Here is a 17,043-nt window from a genome sequence, read left to right as displayed (position 1 = left end):
CCAAAAAATTCTCAGAACTATTGGAGCTCAGTTAGATTTTCAAATGCAAAATAAATATACAGCAATTAATAGCTTCCTTATATACCAGTAACTAGCCAGCTAGAAAAATGTAACAGGATAAGCTCTATTTCACATTAAAGACAAGAACTGTATAATATCTAAGAATAAATATATAAGAAATACATAGCATCTCTATGAAGAAAATTATTCAGCTTTACTGAGAACATAAAATAATACTTGTTTAAGTGGAGAGATACATTTGTTTTTAGATGAGAATCCATTATATTGAAAAGATGGTGGGTGTTTCTTTCCCAAATAGATTTAATGCAATTCTGCCTGGGATCAGTCTGCCTCAGTTTTCCTTTAGGGAAGGCAGGATGCAAGGTCATGAGTAGTTCTGAGCAACACACGTCTCCCACGGTTGCAAACAGGAAGCCAGGGACCAGGGACTGGGAGGTCAGCAGAAGGGTGGTCAGAGTGTGGAGGCTGCCCTGTATTTTTTGCTCCTGAACTCACCACCTCTCTGGAAACTGAGGAAGAAGACTGGGATTCTCTGCATTCTAAACTTTCATGTATTTCTTCTGTTTTTTAGAGTATCTGGCCCTCTGTAGTCCAGAAACCTTCTGTTTACCTTTTGTAGAGAATAAACCTTCAGTCTTTTGGTGGGGTGGGGTAGTGGCCCCATCAGTGAAGTAGGATCTGGAGGGATTTTTCACATTGTCCTCCTGATTTGGGTCCCAGCCTGAGCCCCTTCCACAGGCACTGGAGCCACCTGTCACGTGCCTTATCTCTTTGCATGCTGGATTAGGACTCTCCTGGGGGTGTCAACTAAATTTGGAAGCTTTCCAGCTTCTAAAGTTTGGGTGTCTCTCCTCTCATTCTTTGCCCCTAGGGTTTTATGCTTAAAAAAAATCACTGTCATTTTTGTGGGGTTTTGAGAAAGAACAGTTAAATCTACCATCTTTAGCCTTGTATATAAAATTTTAATGTCTCTTCAAGGCAGCATTGTAGATGGAGAAAACCTTTTGGGTAACTATTTAGGAATATATAAACTCAACCCTTCTTCCCACCATATTCCAAAATATATTCCAGGATTAAATGTAAAGCTGTAAAAGAAAAATAAGAAAATTTTTTTGATTTTTTTTAAATTGAAATATAGTTGATTTACAGTGTTGTGCCAGTCTCTGCTGTACAGCAAAGTGACTCAATTTTACACATATATACATTCTTTTTTTAATAATCTTTTCTATCATGGTTTTATCACAGGATATTGAATATAGTTCCCTGTGCTATATATTAGGACTTCGTTGTTGATCCATTCTAAATGTGATAGTTTGCATCTACTAACCCCAGCCTCCCAGTCCATCCCTCTCCCTCCACCCCCACCATTGGCAACCACAAGTCTGTTCTCTATGTCTATGAGTCTGTTTCCGTTTTTTAGATAGGTACATTTGTGCCCTATTTTAGATTCCACATATAAGTGATATCATATGGTATTTGTCTTTCTCTTTCTGACTTCACTTAGTATGATAATCTCTAGTTTCATCCATGTTGCTGCAAATGGCATTATTTCATTCTTTTTTGTGGCTGAGTAGCAGTCCATTGTATATATGTACCACATCTTTATCCATTCATCTGTCAATGGACATTTAGGTTGTTTCCATGTTTTGGCTATTGTGAATAGTGCTGCTGTGAACACAGGTGTGCATGTATCTTTTTTTAAAAAAATAAATTTATTTTATTTTTGGCTGCCTTGGGTCTTCGTTGCTGCACGTGGGCTTTCTCTAGTTGCGGTGAGCAGGGGCTACTCTTCATTGTGGTGCGTGGGCTTCTCATTGCAGTGGCTTCTCTTGCTGTGGAGCACGGGCTCTAGGTATACGGGCTTCAGTAGTTGTGGCATGTGGGCTCAATAGTTGTGGCTCGCGGGCTCTAGAGCACAGGTTCAGTAGTTGTGGCACGTGGGCTTAGTTGCTCCACAGTATGTGGGATCTTCCCAGACCAGGGCTTGAACCCGTGTCCCCCGCATTGGCAGGCGGATTCTTAACCACTGTGCCACCAGGGGAGTCCTGCATGTATCTTTTTGAATTATAGATTTGTCCAGGTATGTTCCCAGGAGTGGGATTGCTGGATCATATGGTAATTCTATTTTTATTTTTCTTAGGAACCTCCATACGGTTTTCCATAGTGGCTGTACCAACTTACATTCCCACCAACAGGTGGGAGGAGGGTTCCCTTTTCTCCGCACCCTCTCCAGCATTTGTTATTTGTAGATGTTTTAATGATGGTTATTGTGACCAGTGTGAGGTGCTACCTCATTGTAGTTTTGATTTGCATTTGTCTCATAGTGATGTCGAGCATCTTTTCATGTGCCTACTGGCCATCTGTATGTCTTCTTTGGAGAAATATCTTTTAAGGTCTTCTGCCCATTTTCGATTGGGTTGTTTGTTTTTTTGTTGTTGAGTTGTATGAGCTGTTTGTATATTTTGGAGATTAAGCCCTTGTCTGTCGCATCATTTGCAAATATTTTCTCCCATTCCATAGGTTATCTTTTCGCTTTTTTTTAAGAATACTTATCCAGTGTCAAGGTCAGAGAAGAATGTATACCCATAGAGGAAGAAGGCATAAAGAAAAAGACTAATACAATAAGAACAGAAAAAAATTTAATATTCTCTTATAATTACAAATTTTACCAAATAAAAAGACAAATGACAGAGGGAAATATTTTAGAAATATATAAAATGTCAGACAGAGGGACAATATCCTTAATATATAAGTAATTGTAAGAGGAGAGCACAATTAGATTGAACAGCCAGGGAGACTTTGGAGCAAGCAGCCTTGATGCTGAAACCTGGAGGAAGCACAGGGCTGGGGACATGAACTGGTCTCAGAGGTGGGGAAGCATTAGGCCCGTGCAGGTAACTGATAGCTCGAGGGTCAGAGGTGGGCAGTCTCCCTGGGACCTGTTTCAGATGCTCTTGCATGTAAAGGTTTAAGTGAGACAGTGATATGACCAAGTTTGCCTTTGAAAAGGGTCTCTCTGGCTGTATAGCAGGCAGGCGGGGGTTGGGGGTTCCATTTAAGAAGTCTCTTCAGAAGACCAAGGTATTGATCTCCAAAATGGGATGGGTTCACCCAGGAGGTGGGTGAGACACAGTCATTAAGGTCTGGGAAGGAAATATTGGGACTTCTAATTATATTCATATTCAGATATTAACCACCCAGTTATACATGTGTTTAATTTAAAACGAAGGTATTTACTGAGGGCATGTTCCAAAAATGTTACTGATTGAATGTGTAATCAAGAAAGTTTAGGGCTGCTGGTCTAGGCAAGATATGTGGCTGGCCTGGAGCAGAGAGGCAGCAGACGAGGTGACTAGAGGTGTATGGGTTTGAAATGTTTTGGAGTCTTGGTGTGCATTGGAAGTGGAGGTGGGGCAAGAAGGGGTATCAGGAATGACTGCTGGGGGTCTTCCACGGGCACAGGTATTTGCTGAGATGGAGAACTGGAGGGGAAGCAGATGGAAGCAGAGGGGGAGAGGGTGGAAGATCAAGCATTTGGTTTTGGACATGGTAGTTTTGATTTGCCTGTGGGACTCCACATGGAGACACTGAAGATAGCTGGGTATACAGCGCTGTACCTGGAGCTCAGTCCTTTGAGGCCTGCACGTTGTTGATCTGACCTGAGTGTTGGTCAGGGCAGACCAGGTCATGCAGCAGAACCCCTGGGTCACTGGTGTATTTCTTACCCCACTGTGTGTCTGGTGTGGCCTCTGCTTGTTGTGGTCACTGAGGATCCAGGCCAGCAGGGCCTCCAGCTCCACACACCCTCCCTCCACCTTGTGGGCCGTTGCTGCTCCTGAGGCGGAAGGGACATGGTCTCTCTGCTCGCATTTCCTTAGCCAAAGCAAGTCACTTGGCTGCCCCTAACTCTAAAGGGAAAGGGGGGTGTGCCATCCTGCCCTGGGCCCAGGGAGGCACAGAGCCAGAGAGAACGGTGAGCGGCCCTGGCGACTGCCATGTATTCTGTGCAAGAGCTGATGGGCTCGGCTATTTTTAGCAGATGACAGTTGAGTAGCACTGGGCCCACAGCACAGAGCACTGTGCTCCCCTCTTCGCTGCCTTAGGGCATGTCCTGGGGGCCTAGGGCAGAACACCACTCAAGCTGAACAGGAAGGTCCTGTGACTCTGCTAGAAAACGCAAGTGTCCTGGGGACCGAGGGCCACAGAAGTGAGGTGGGTCTGCCTGTGAGCTGCCAGAGCCGGGTGGGATCCACCCCGGAGGAGGCTGGCAGCCCCACCACAGCCCTGCACCCACTTCCCGCTTAGCTTCCCTTCTGATGCTGCATGCCACGTTACTGGCGTCATTTCTGAAGCACGAAACTACTGCTTTTAAGCACTAACGTGGTTAAAGAGTAATTGTAATTTAGGATACCAGAGCAGGAAATTAGAGCTCAGCTGGGTGGTTCGGCCAAGCAGGGCTGGACAAAGCCAGCCCAGGACAGAAGCTCTTTCAGTTCAGCTCAGTGTTCCTTCTCCATGTGCGAGACCGTCAGGTAGATTCCATTAGAGTGGGGGAACCGAGGCTCAGAGAGTCGGGCTGTGAGGAGTGACAGGCCATCTCTGTCTCCACTGCTATGCAGAGCCCAGGTTTGGGAGCACGGTGCCTCGCACTTTACAGGTGCTCCCGCTGGAGGGAAACACCGCAAGGGCCCCAGCTGCCTGAGGGGCTGTTTTACTGGATGGGGGCCTTGCTCTGAGTCTTCACCCAGCACTCTGTTCCCTCCCCTGGTAGAGGAATCAGGCAGGTTATTGAAACATCTAACTCGGGAACAGTAAGGTGAAAAGCAAATCACTATCAATTTGGAAATCGGAGGGGAAGCAGGTGCCATTCCTGCACCTGCCTTCTCACACATTTTCCCAGAACTGCAGCCCTTCTGCCTGTCTGGGCGCATCTGAGGGTTGCTCACCGGGGCTCGTGGAGGTGGAGTCGGTCCCCAGGTTGGTCCCTGAAGGGCTCCAGTCCTGATGCTAGAGAGGTGGACACGTCCACAGCAGCAGTGGGTATGCTGGCTGAGGTCACATGTCCAGGAAAGAGAGGGTGGCCAGTTCCCAACAGTTTTAAACCATTGGGTGTCGGAGCAGCTCATGGGAAATGGCTGTTTGGAAGCTGATAGGCTTAGTTGCATAGAGAATCTTGCAAGCACTGAGCATTTATTGCCAAGGGAAGTCTGAGGGCTTGTGCCAGCTGCCCTGCAGAGGGCCTGTGGGGAATGAAGCCTCCACAGCGTCAGGTGCTGGGAGCAGGCACACCAGCAGGAGTTACTGTGGGGGCCTGGCCTTAGGTATCATTTCTCCTGTTCAGTTTGGCAGGTGCTGTTTGACTGGAACACACTAAGGTATACTTTTGTTTTTCATCTCCATAGTGCAGGAACTACATTGATATAAACAAGCTCATTCACTGAAGTTTTCCTCAGTAAAGAACATCTTTTGGGCTTCCTTGGTTCCTAGATTTGGCTTCTGTTCTTTCAAGAAAGGTCTCTCTCTCTCTCTCTTTTTTTTAAATTTAATTTTATTTATTTGGTTGCACTGGGTCTTAGTTGCAGCAGGCGGGCTCCTTAGTTGTGACTTGCCAGCTCCATGTTTGTGGCATGCGAACTCTTGGTTGCGGCGTGCATGTGGGATCTAGTTCCCTGACCAGGGATTGAACCCACCTCCCTGCTTTGGGAGTGCAGAGTATTAACCACTGCACCACCAGGGAAGTCCCAAGAAAGGCCTCTCTTTATCTACCCATCAGTGCTTCATATTATTGCCCTAGTTTCACAGCTCAAAGTGGGGAAAAAGAAGACAGCCTCCTTAAAGTATAAATGACAACTTTCATTTGGTGGCATGCAATGAAAGATCTTTAAAAATCTATACCTTTTCAGTTTGCTCAAAGAAAGGGTTTTGCTCTTTTGGCAGGAAATGGTTAAAAAAAATTTTTTTTTAATGACAGATCCATCCACAGGAAGTTTTCTTAGGCTGAGCTCAGAGACACAGCCTTTCTCATTAAACATGATGAGTGCAGCCTCATTCTTATTTTCTGTCTTGACCTTAAAATGGGGACAGGGCTTTGTTGTTTAAAATCTTCATTTGTTATCTGCCTGTTTTCCTTTGTTAGCAGAGAATGAGAGTGAACCCCTGTTAGTCTTGATGTCCTGCATGAACTGTTTTCCAGCTGCGGATTGACAGAGTATCCGACAGGGTTCACTTCTTAACACCTGCTGGTTCCATATAATACAGAATTTCCAGCTCTAGCCCCGCAGAGGACACGGTAGTGTTTGTATGAGGTGGGGGCCTTTGGGAATGATGGTCCTGTTATTTTTCCCATTTCCTGTTCCAAAGAGAGACTTTGACAGCTCAAACCTCTTACAAAGAAATAATGCTTCCATTGTTCAAAGCAGTTTAATTATGTTTGAGTATCTCTTTAGAAGGCACGGAAGGAGAAGAAAAAGAGAGGTAGGAAAGGGAAAGCCCAGGTCAGATAAGCGAGCAGACAGAGAAGCTATGGGGCCAGTTTCTTGGTCTGAACTGCTGGAGGGGGTGTGAAGACTGTCGTTCTGAGAAGATGGGATGGATGGCCAAGAGCTGAGCAGACCAGACAAGTTCATTTTTCTTCTAGTGTAACCTTTATTAATTTATTCTGACAGTACAGTCCTGTCTTGCATAGGATTTTGCGGACTCAGTAGTGTGGCTTGCTGGATTTGGTTTGGTGTCGTCATGTTCCCCAGGTCGCTTGGGATCCTGTGTGTCTCTGTGAATGGTCTGACCCAAGAACGTCTTTGTCTTGGACATCAGGAAAGATGGCCTGCGTTCAGTTCCACATGGACCGTGTGCTCATACACGAGCCTCAGTTTCTCATCTGGAACCTGGGACTTACATACAACATTTTAGCCCAGAAGGCATGAGGCCTGGCAGTTGATGCCAAGAAGTCAGCCATAAGTGTGAATGAACTTCTGTGGAAGGACCTGTTTTGTCACCAGAGCTGAGGTCAGTTGCAGGAGAGTCCTCCCACTGTGGGAGCCAGTAGGTGTCTCCTTCACTGCCGTTCCTGCCTCCCATCCTGCTTCTGGGACAGCATGCACCCCTGTGTCTGGCTTCCACCTCCCACAGTGGTGAACTGGCACTGCAGGTAGGAGCAGTCCTTAGGGCCAAATTCTGGTTATTGGTTTTTTGCTTACTGCCAGATAGTTTCCTGCTTCATTGAGCTTATTTGATCTGTCGAGGCCAAAAACTCCTTTTTGTTTGTTTGCTTATGAAAGTGGTTTAAGTCTTAAAATTAGAACCTTCAGGTCTTGTCCTGAGAGACTGAAGGGCTCCTTTGGCCACTCCAGGGTGGCTTCCTTTGTCCCCAGTTCTCTGTCCCTCCTAGTTTGTTTTTTTTTGGTTTTTTTTTTTTTTTTTGCGGTACGCGGACCTCTCACTGTTGTGGCCTCTCCTGTTGCGGAGCACAGGCTCCGGACGCACAAGCTCAGCGGCCATGGCTCACGGGCCCAGCCACTCCGCGGCAGGTGGGATCTTCCCGGACCGGGGCACGAACCCGTGTCCCCCGCATCGGCAGGTGGACTCTCAACCACTGCGCTACTAGGGAAGCCCCCTCCTAGGTTTCTGCAGAGACTCTCAGGAAGGATTCAGGCGTGCTCAGCACCCTTACTGGCCTGTTCCAACCCCAGGGGAAGGGAGATGCCATACAAAACTCTGAAGTGCGGGTGGTGGCACCTTAATGATCATGGGCATTGAGTCTGGCTCGGCAGGGACAGAGGGAAAGGCCGTGAAGGTGAAGTAAGTGGCAGTGTCGCAGGAAAGAAAGTGGGGCCAGAGAGGATGGTCATGTCCCAGGTCTCAGGTGAGTTCCTGGGACGGGGGATGGCCACTGAGTGTGGGTTCTTGGCTTTGCGCAGGAAAGAATTCAAGAGTGAGCCATAGTAAAGTAATAAGAAAGTTTATTCGGGGACTTCCCTGGTGGCGCAGTGGTTAAGAATCTGCCTGCCAATGCAGGGGACATGGGTTTGAGCCCTGGTCTGGGAAGATCCCACGTGCCACGGAGCAACTAAGCCCGTGTGCCATAACTACTAAGCCTGCACTCTAGAGCCCACAGGCCACAACTACTGAGCCCACATGCCACAACTACTGAAGCCCGTGCACCTAGAGCCTGTGCTCCGCAACAAGAGAAGCCACCGCAATGAGAAGCCTATGTACCGCAACAAAGAGTAGCCCCTGCTCGCCGCAACTAGAGAAAAATCCGTGCGCAGCAACGAAGATCCAATGTAGCCAAAAATAAATAAATTAATTAATTTTTTAAAAAAGGAAGTTTATTCAGGGAGATACACACTCCATAGACAGAGTGTAAGCCATCTCAGAAGGTGAGAGGCACCAGGGTACGGGGTTGTCAGTTTTTATAGGGGTGGGTAATTTCATAGGCTAATGAGTGGGAGGAGTATTACAACTATTTTGGGGAAAGGATGGGAATTTCCAGGAATTGGGCCACTGTCCACTTTGTGACCTTTATGGTTGGCCTTGGAACTGTCATGGCGCCTGTGGATGTGTTATTTAGCATGTTGTATTACAGTGAGCCTATACTGAGGCTCAAGGTCTAGTGGAAGTCAACTCGTCCACCATCTTGGAGCTGGTTGGTTCTAACCAGTTTATGTTGTGTCCTTGATGGCTGTCATTCTTTTAAAGGTTATGCCCTGCCCCCTTCCTGTCTCAGCAAGTGCTGAGGTGCTCAGGGGCTGCTGGGTGGGCAGGCAGCTGTGGTCTCCTCAAGTCATACTTCAGACCAATAAAACTAGAATTTCTTTTTTTTCTTTCTTTAGTTTTATTATTATTTTTTCTTTTTCTTTTTTTGGCCACGCTGCACGGCATTCAGGACCTTAGTTTCCTGACCAGGGAGCAAACCCATGCCTCCTGCAGTGGACCGCCAGGGAATTTCCAAAACTAGAATTTCTGAAGCAAGTTCCAGGCATTGATATTTTGTAAATTTCTCCAAAGATTCTAATACACAACCAAGTGACTGTCAACCAGAGTAACTTTCAGTGTAGATGCTTGGTTGAAGACACAAACTATGAAATAGAAAAAAACTGTGGAACTCAAGTGTAGTTGGAGCCCAGAGAAATTGGTGGTGGTTCTGATAATTTTCTGCATTAATGATCATGGGGCAGTAATTCTTTGATCAAACATTCACTGCGCACAAACTGTAGGCGTGGCATTGACTTAGCTACCACAGAGACAAAGGTGAAAGACGGGGTCCCTGCTGGAAGGACTTCATCTGTTGGAGAAAGATGGCCAGACCCGATGATTGTGCTGCTGAGAGAAAAACTTTTCCAGCATAAATTTACATCTGAAGTAATTGACAGTAGACAGATTAACAGGAAAAAAGTTTATTACGCATGTGGGAGTGCTCTGTAAGGAGAGCAGCTACCCAAACAGCCAGAGGGAAGGGGTTTATATTGCCAGTTTCATAAAGGGAAGGGGCAGGACTGAGGCTTGTTGATATAGTTTTTTTGGATGTCCTGTGCCCAAGGTCAGTCACCTCCCTGACTGGAGACCTCCCCAAGGGCAGTTTGTGGCAGCTACTCTTCTAGAGCTCTGCCTTAGGCAGAGGAGGGAATTTCCAATGAGATTTCTTTCTGCATCTATTAGAAATCAGATGTTTTCATTTTGAAGTAATTTTGACCATTTCTTTTGGGTTGTCAGTCCCCACATTCCCCCAGTTGAAACTTCCCAAGAAGTTTCACAAGCAAGGAGCTGGTTGATTGCTGCAGAGAGAAGACTCAGCTGAGAAGGTGAGAAGTAGGCAATCTGCAGTAGGAAAGAAGACCTTGGGTTAGAACAAGCAAACAAAAAGAAAAACAAAGATTAATGGTTGGAGCAGATTCTAAACCCATTTTCTGAGTCCAGAGGGCAGTCAGTTGAGAAGATATTTAAACGTTGAGTTTGAAGCATTTTTAGGTTGTGGAGGGAGGATGGCAATAAGATGGATTTCCTGGTTTGCAGTTTGAATGTCTTTGGTAATGGCATCCCACACGTGATCTGCTGTGGTGAAGCCTCGAAAAGGTTTACATCAAGTTGACCAGCTTCATCTGGAAGGACTTTTCTGATCCTCAGGGAAGGGGAAACTGCACAACAGCCTGGAGTCCCATTGAGGAACTGGGCAGTCAGAGGGTGTGAAGAAAATTAGAAATGTTAACTTGGAGGGTTGTAACCAGGCATTGAAGGAAACCCAAAGAATTGAGAATTCGGTGAAGACTGATAAAATGTACAAGAGGGCAGGATCTAGACTAGTTTACAGATAGATAATAAAATCTCAAAGATAATGAACAGGACTAGAAATCTGAATAACCCACAAGGGTGTGTTACAGTTTTCTGTTGAAACATAAAATTTCTCTCCACAGTCGTGTCCTTCTTTGATCAGAGATACTCAAAGTAAGATTATTTTTCTTTATTAAAAAAAAAAAGATTTGGCCTAATCATTTACATAAGTGCAGCAAGCATGCCAGTTGACCACACAGGCCTCTTAAAAGTTTGCTTTGCTGGAACATTTTATAAGAATCTCAGACTTTTAAAAGTCTTTCGAAGCTAGGAAGCCAAGTCAAGAACTGCAGTACCTACAGATTTGGATGAATTCCTATCTTCCTGAAGTCCTTAAAATATCCTACAGTTTTGGGGCCTGCCAGGAAGTGACCTGTAAGTAAGGCTGGGAGCTATGTAAATTAGGTACCAGGCCTATTTTTCTAAGAGGTGTTTGTAAACATTGGTTCCATAAAGTCAGCCTTAGTTCCTTAAAGCTGTCTGGTCGTATACAATTCTATGAACCATTTTAAAATATGCCATTCCAGTCAAAGCCTTGGTTATATAATCAGTGTTTCCAATTGTGTTCTGCACAAGGAAGACGGATTCTTGCTGAAGTTATGCAAGTAACTACATTGCCATGAAAATAAGAATAGTCAGAGTCTCTGAATTCTGGAGGGATCAGGTAGGGGGAAAAAGATAAATGTTTGTTACCGAAGTTAGTGTGCCCAATGCACAGTGAGGCCAAACAAACCAGCACATCAGAGTTTGGAGCAGAGAAAGGTTTATTGCAGGGCCAAGCAAGGAGAACCGGTGGCTCATGCTCAAAGACCCCTGATGGCTTTGGTGCAAAAGTTTTTATAGGCAAAATTTGGGGTGAGGGCTGCAGGGTGTGTAACTTTCTTCTGATTGGTTGGTGGTGAGGTATTACGATGGTGCTACGGGAATCTTGTGCTCAGCCTGAAATTACCATCCTCCGCCTGGATGGGGACCTTAGTTCCTGCAGAAGACACTCAAAGATATTGTTTTGTATATCCCTTGAGGAGGAACCAGGACCCTGCCCCAAGTGTGCACTGTTGTTCTTGACTGCCCCTCCCTTGTTTCTCATTGCCTCCCTTCCCCAATTAGCAACTGTTTGAATCTGCCTTTTGGAAATCAGGGAAGGTCAAGGAGGCTGAGTGAAGCCTATCTCCTAGAAACAGGGGTTGCAGAAGGGCTTTTGTGCCCAGGAGGGTCCCACAGAGTCCTGCTTGGTTTCAGCTATTGTTGAAAAATCCATTCATAAAACTTTTATATCACGTCAGCCTGATACACTGGTTCTTTTATATTTATTTATTTATTGACTGATTGATTGATTGCCACGTTGGGTCTTCGTTTTTGCTCGTGGGCTTTCTCTGGTTGCAGCGAGTGGGGACTACTCTTCGTTGTGGTGCACGAGCTTCTCATTGCGATGGCTTCTCTTGCTGTGGAGCACGGGCTCTAGGCGCGCGGGCTTCAGTAGTTGTTGCTTGCGGGCTCTAGAGCACAGGCTTAGTAGTTGTGGCCCACAGGCTTAGTTGGTCCGCGGCATGTGGGATCTTCCTGGACCAGGGATTGAACCCATGTCCCCTGCACTGGCAGGCAGATTCTTAACCACTTCGCCACCAGGGAAGTCCGATACACTGGTTCTTAACAGTTATACTGGGATTGTTTCATGAATGCTGTAAGCTAGCCATCATCAAGTTATTTCCCTGTTTATTATTTTTATAACACGTGTGTTAGGCAAGTTTCAAAAAAAATCACAGAATAAAAACCTTAGTTAAATACGTGGGTTTTGTTTTATTGCTGCACTTGATATACATGAAATAATGGATTTCAAGCAATTTTACTGCATATCTACTTGTACTTTTATTCTTAGGTTGAGTTTGTAATTTTTATAATCTTAATAATCTAGTAGATTATATTAGGTTGTTATTCTACCTGGGTTTATTAGTCAAATAATGTGTGCTCATATTATACTTAACGCTGATAACTCAGAGTGAAACCATGCACTTCAGGTGGGACTTGAACCCACATGCCGGGAGTTGAACCTGGTCAAAACCCACTGTCTTTTAATTGAGGTCACACAGCTGGTCTCAGGACTCATGAAGCTCAGGTTCTTTATGTCTTGTCGACTGAGAGACACAGTGATAGGTAGAAGTGGATTTATTTAGAGAGAAACACACTCCACAGAGTGTGGACCATCTCAGAAGGTGAGAGTCCCCAAAATATGGTGTGGTTAGTTTTTATGGGCTGGGTAAATTTCATAGGCTAATGAGCAGGATTATTCCAGCTATTTCGGGGGAAGGGGCAGGGATTTCTAGGAATTGGGCCACCTCTAGCTTTTGGCCTTTTTTGGTTGGCCTCAGAACTGTCATGGCACTGGTGGGTACGTCATTTAGCGAATGCATTACAATTAGCATATAATGAGGCTCGAGGTCTACTGGAAGTCGAATCTTCCACCATCTTGGATCTAGTTGGTTCTAACCAGTTTTTGTCTTGTTCTTTGGCTGTGTCACTCTTTTAAAGGTTGTGCCCTGCCCCCTTCCCTCCTGTTTCAAGAGGACAACTGCTTTTATTAAACTGACACCACTAAACTGGTTTTATTTATACATGAGCTTGAAAAATATTTGGGTTCTTATACTTCTGGGAGTTTTAGGAATATTTAACTTGTCACTTATTTCTCTTTAAGCCAATTGGAACAGAGCTCCTTAAGGGGGTTTTATAAATTAATTTGGTAATACCATCCAGGGCTAGGAAAACATCACAAATACAGTGGACCCTTGAACAACACGGGTTTGAACTATGCAGGCAGGTCCACTCATAAACAGATTTTTTTTCACCAAAGACGTACCACAGTACCACATGATCCATGGTTGGTTGAATCCACAGAAGCAGAACTGCAAAAATGGAGGGCCAACTTTAAGTTATACTCAGATTTTCAATTGCATGGAGGGTTGGCACCCCTAACCCCTTCGCTGTTCAAGGGTCAGCTGTAGCTTACATATGTACATACATACACAAACATATGTCCATACATATGTAAACAGTCAGATACAAAGAGAGATCTTACTGCACTCGTCCTGACAGCTGAGCCACCAGTCAGCATAATCACAGTCACACAAAACTCAGCAGCTTATGTAACGTAAGAGTTGGTTCTCGTCTTTGCCCTGCTTTATTTATCTTTTTATCTGAATTTAGTTTTGGGGAAATGGAACAATTTAAGGTACCTGCTCAAGATGAGGACTAATGCTTTTTTACTATATTTGACTTTTAAGATTTTCATTTCCCATGATATGTAATCCTGTGGAGGCAATGGACTGAATTTCAGGTGAGGGACTTTTTGAGAATACCAAGCAGCAGTCTGGGTGTTTCCACAGCCCAGCTGCGTGGGTAAAACACCTGACCTATTTCCAATATGTCATTTTTCCTTTTCATCCTCAGGTAGAGGCTGTGTGGAGTCCCTGAGTCCCTTAACAGCCCCCCATGTAGGCAGGGGCCTAAAGCTCTAGTGGCTGTAGGGAGGTGGGGCTGGGGTGGGAAGGAAAAGGCCTGGCAGGGTGGACAGAAGGAGCCGGTAGAAAGGTCAGGCACGCGTACAGCCCTCTCTGGGATGCCTTCTGAGGAGACGGCTTGGGATTTCCAGACAGAAAGTAGAGTTAGGGGATCAGGGGATGAAAAATTACTGAGGAGATATCAAGGGTGGAGGGACTCTTGCTAAAGGCAGGTCAAGGGTTTAGACATCAAAGGTGGGGGGATGAGGGACTTGATCAGATATCAAGGTGGGGGATGGCTTAGCAGGATTCTTGCTAAAGGCAGGTCAAGGTCAAGGCAAGAGGGCTCAGTTCTTGGTAAAAGCTGAGAAAGTGAATGTCTAATGACTGCATCAAAATTTTACAAGTCAGGTGGTGTCAAATTCTTAGCTGTCAACAAAAATGAAAAAGGGCTTATTTGAGTTTTTTTACTGTGTGATTTTGAGCATGTAACCCTGAAGAAGTGGTGATACTAGTAAACTTCCACTCCCTTTTACTGATGTGAACAAGTTCTCAATACTTATATGTTTAAAAACCAAAAACAGAAATAGAATTAATGCTAACCCCCCCCACTTTTTTCTATCAATAAGTAATATATAGAGAGAGACATGATGCATTTGGGAAAGTAGTGGAATCCATCTCATTTAAAGATGTATTTTCAATAAAAGTTTACTTTTCGGGGCTTCCCTGGTGGCGCAGTGGTTGAGGGTCTGCCTGCTAATGCAGGGGACGCGGGTTCGTGCCCCGGTCCGGGAGGATCCCGCGTGCCGCGGAGCGGCTGGGCCGCTGAGCCTGCGTGTCCGGAGCCTGTGCTCCGCAACGGGAGAGACCACAGCAGTGAGAGGCCCGCGTACCGCTAAAAAAAAAAAAAAAAAAAAAAGTTTACTTTTCATGCTTAATAATAATTTACCGAAAATATAACATATTTGTCATTTTGATTAATGTGTATGATAATAATTATAATAACTCAATCTGGAAGAAAATGATTTTAATGTAGAAGATCCTTATTGCTACAGGTAGATACATTTTTTTCATTTCTATTTATATATATATTTTTTGTTCAAGAGGAATATGACAGCTAGTAAGTGGTAGATTGGATGCTGGACCAGATCATTTGACTTCAGAGCCGGCACCTTAACCACTACATCGTATGCCTTTCCTCAGTGAATGGGTAGACTGTACATGGAATTTAAGATGCCCTTTTAAACTTCTCCTGCATCATCTAGTTAACTCCTGTATTCCTGACTTAATGTTTCCACCAGTGGCCCTTTCCCTGGAAGCCCAGACTAGGTCAGGTCACCCTGCACCAGATGCCTCTCTCACAGCCCTTTGTCCGCCCCGCTGAGCTGAGAGCACAGCAGAGACGCAGATAGCATCCTCTGCTGCCCTTATTGTCCACTGCCCCAGGAGTGCCCAGTGCTTAGTAACGACTGGTGGCTGAGCCAGGTGAATGAGTGAAAGGATTACATCGTCAGATATGCATATTTGTCATCAGCTTTATTGAGGTATTATTTACATCAGCTTTGTTGAAGTATTATTTACATGCGATAAAATTTACCAACATATACATTCATGTGTCCACAACCACAGTCCAGATAAAGAACATTTCTATCACTGCAAAAGTTGCCTCGTGCCCCTTGCAATCTCTTTCCTCTACTCCCAGCCTCTGAGGTCACTGTTCTGCATTTCTGTCTCTGTAGTTTTGCTTTTTCTGGAATTTCAGACAAATGGGATTATACAGTATGTAGTCTTTTGTGTCTGTCTTATTTAACTTAGCCTAATGCTTTTTTTAAAAAATTTTATTTATTTTTATAAATTTATTTATTTATTTTTGGCTGCATTTGCTCTTCATTGCTGTACGCGGGCTTTCTCTAGTTGCGGCGCGTGGGCTTCTCATTGCGGTGGCTTCTCTTGTTGCGGAGCACAGGCTAGGTGCGCGGGCTTCAGTAGTTGTGGCACATGGGCTCTAGAGCGCAGGCTCAGTAGTTGTGGTGCATGGGCTTAATTGCTCTGTGGCACGTGAGATCTTCCCCGACCAGTGCTCAAACCCGTGTCTCCTACATTGGCAGGAGGATTCTAAACCACTGTGCCACCAAGGAAGCCCCTAGCCTAATGCATTTAGATCCTTCTGTTGTATTGTTGCATGTGTCAGCAGTTCAAGGTATAGTTTTTTAAACCACCTTACTTTTTTTCGAAATAGTCCAGAAATAAGTAACTAAACCCATTGAGGTTGAGACTTGATATGCTCAGATAAGCAGCAGTTTCCATGTGTGCTTGGGGCTCATGGGGTCCCCAGAACCCTTCAGCATGTCCGTGAGGTCAGAGAGATTTCATGGTAACACTGAGATGCTGTTTGCCATTTTCACTTTCATCCTCTCATGGGGTTTCGGGAGCTTTCCAGATGCTGCGTGACGTGTGGGATTGCAGCAGATTGAATGCAGAAGCAGATACGAGAACCCATCTGTCTTCTGTTAAGCTGTCTGACTTAAAGAAATTTGTAAAAATCTCCTCACTAAAATTTTTCGTTTTGGAAAATATAATCATTTTTTATAACATGTTAATTATATTTATTGTTGTTTATTGTTATTAGATGACTTAATAGATATTTAAAATTTTTCTTTAATTTCTCATAAAACAAAGAGTAATACACACAAATCATATGAACAGAAGCTCTTTTGGGCCCTCAATTTTTCAGTTGTAGAGAGGCCCTTAGTCCAAGAAGTTTGAGACTCTCTGGGCTAGGGACATTTTTTAACAGGGGATCAGGAACAGGATGAGGAAGTCTTGGAGCTCGTTGTGGATTAGAAGAGTCTTGAGACCTGGGGTGATGACCTGGCCCGAGGTGCCCGGAAAAGGGGCCTCTGGAGGGTATGCGGGCAGAAATATGAGAACATGCAGTGATGGCCAGAGCCTTCCGGCCAGCTGCCTCCCGGGACCTGGTGTGGCAGGTTCTGTCGCATACGTGCTTCCTCTGATGGGTAGCCCACGCTTGCTTGCAGGAGGGCAGTCAGAGGCTCAGAGGCAGCCACTCTCCTGAGGTGAAGTTGCAGCTACTGTCTGATATGAAGTTGGGCACTTTCTGAGGATCTGATGGCTGTGCTGGGTTCTGATTCCAGGGCATACAAAGGAAATCAGCAGGACTGTTTCTTTGGCTTTCGGGGAAACA

General features: G+C 45.1%; 1 protein-coding gene across 1 annotated transcript in view; it reads left to right on the top strand.

The window, feature by feature from the left end:
* The window catches only part of ABHD12 (abhydrolase domain containing 12, lysophospholipase), a 68,145-nt gene that overhangs the window by 30,101 nt on the left and 21,001 nt on the right, over nucleotides 1–17,043 (top strand). The gene's annotated exons all lie outside the window — the stretch shown is intronic.

The sequence above is a fragment of the Grampus griseus genome, assembly GCF_964374135.1.
Source record: "Grampus griseus genome assembly, chromosome: 14".
Lineage (NCBI taxonomy): Eukaryota > Metazoa > Chordata > Mammalia > Artiodactyla > Delphinidae > Grampus > Grampus griseus.
Note: the sequence above shows the minus strand (reverse complement) of the source record. Positions and strands in the feature narration are given on the sequence as shown.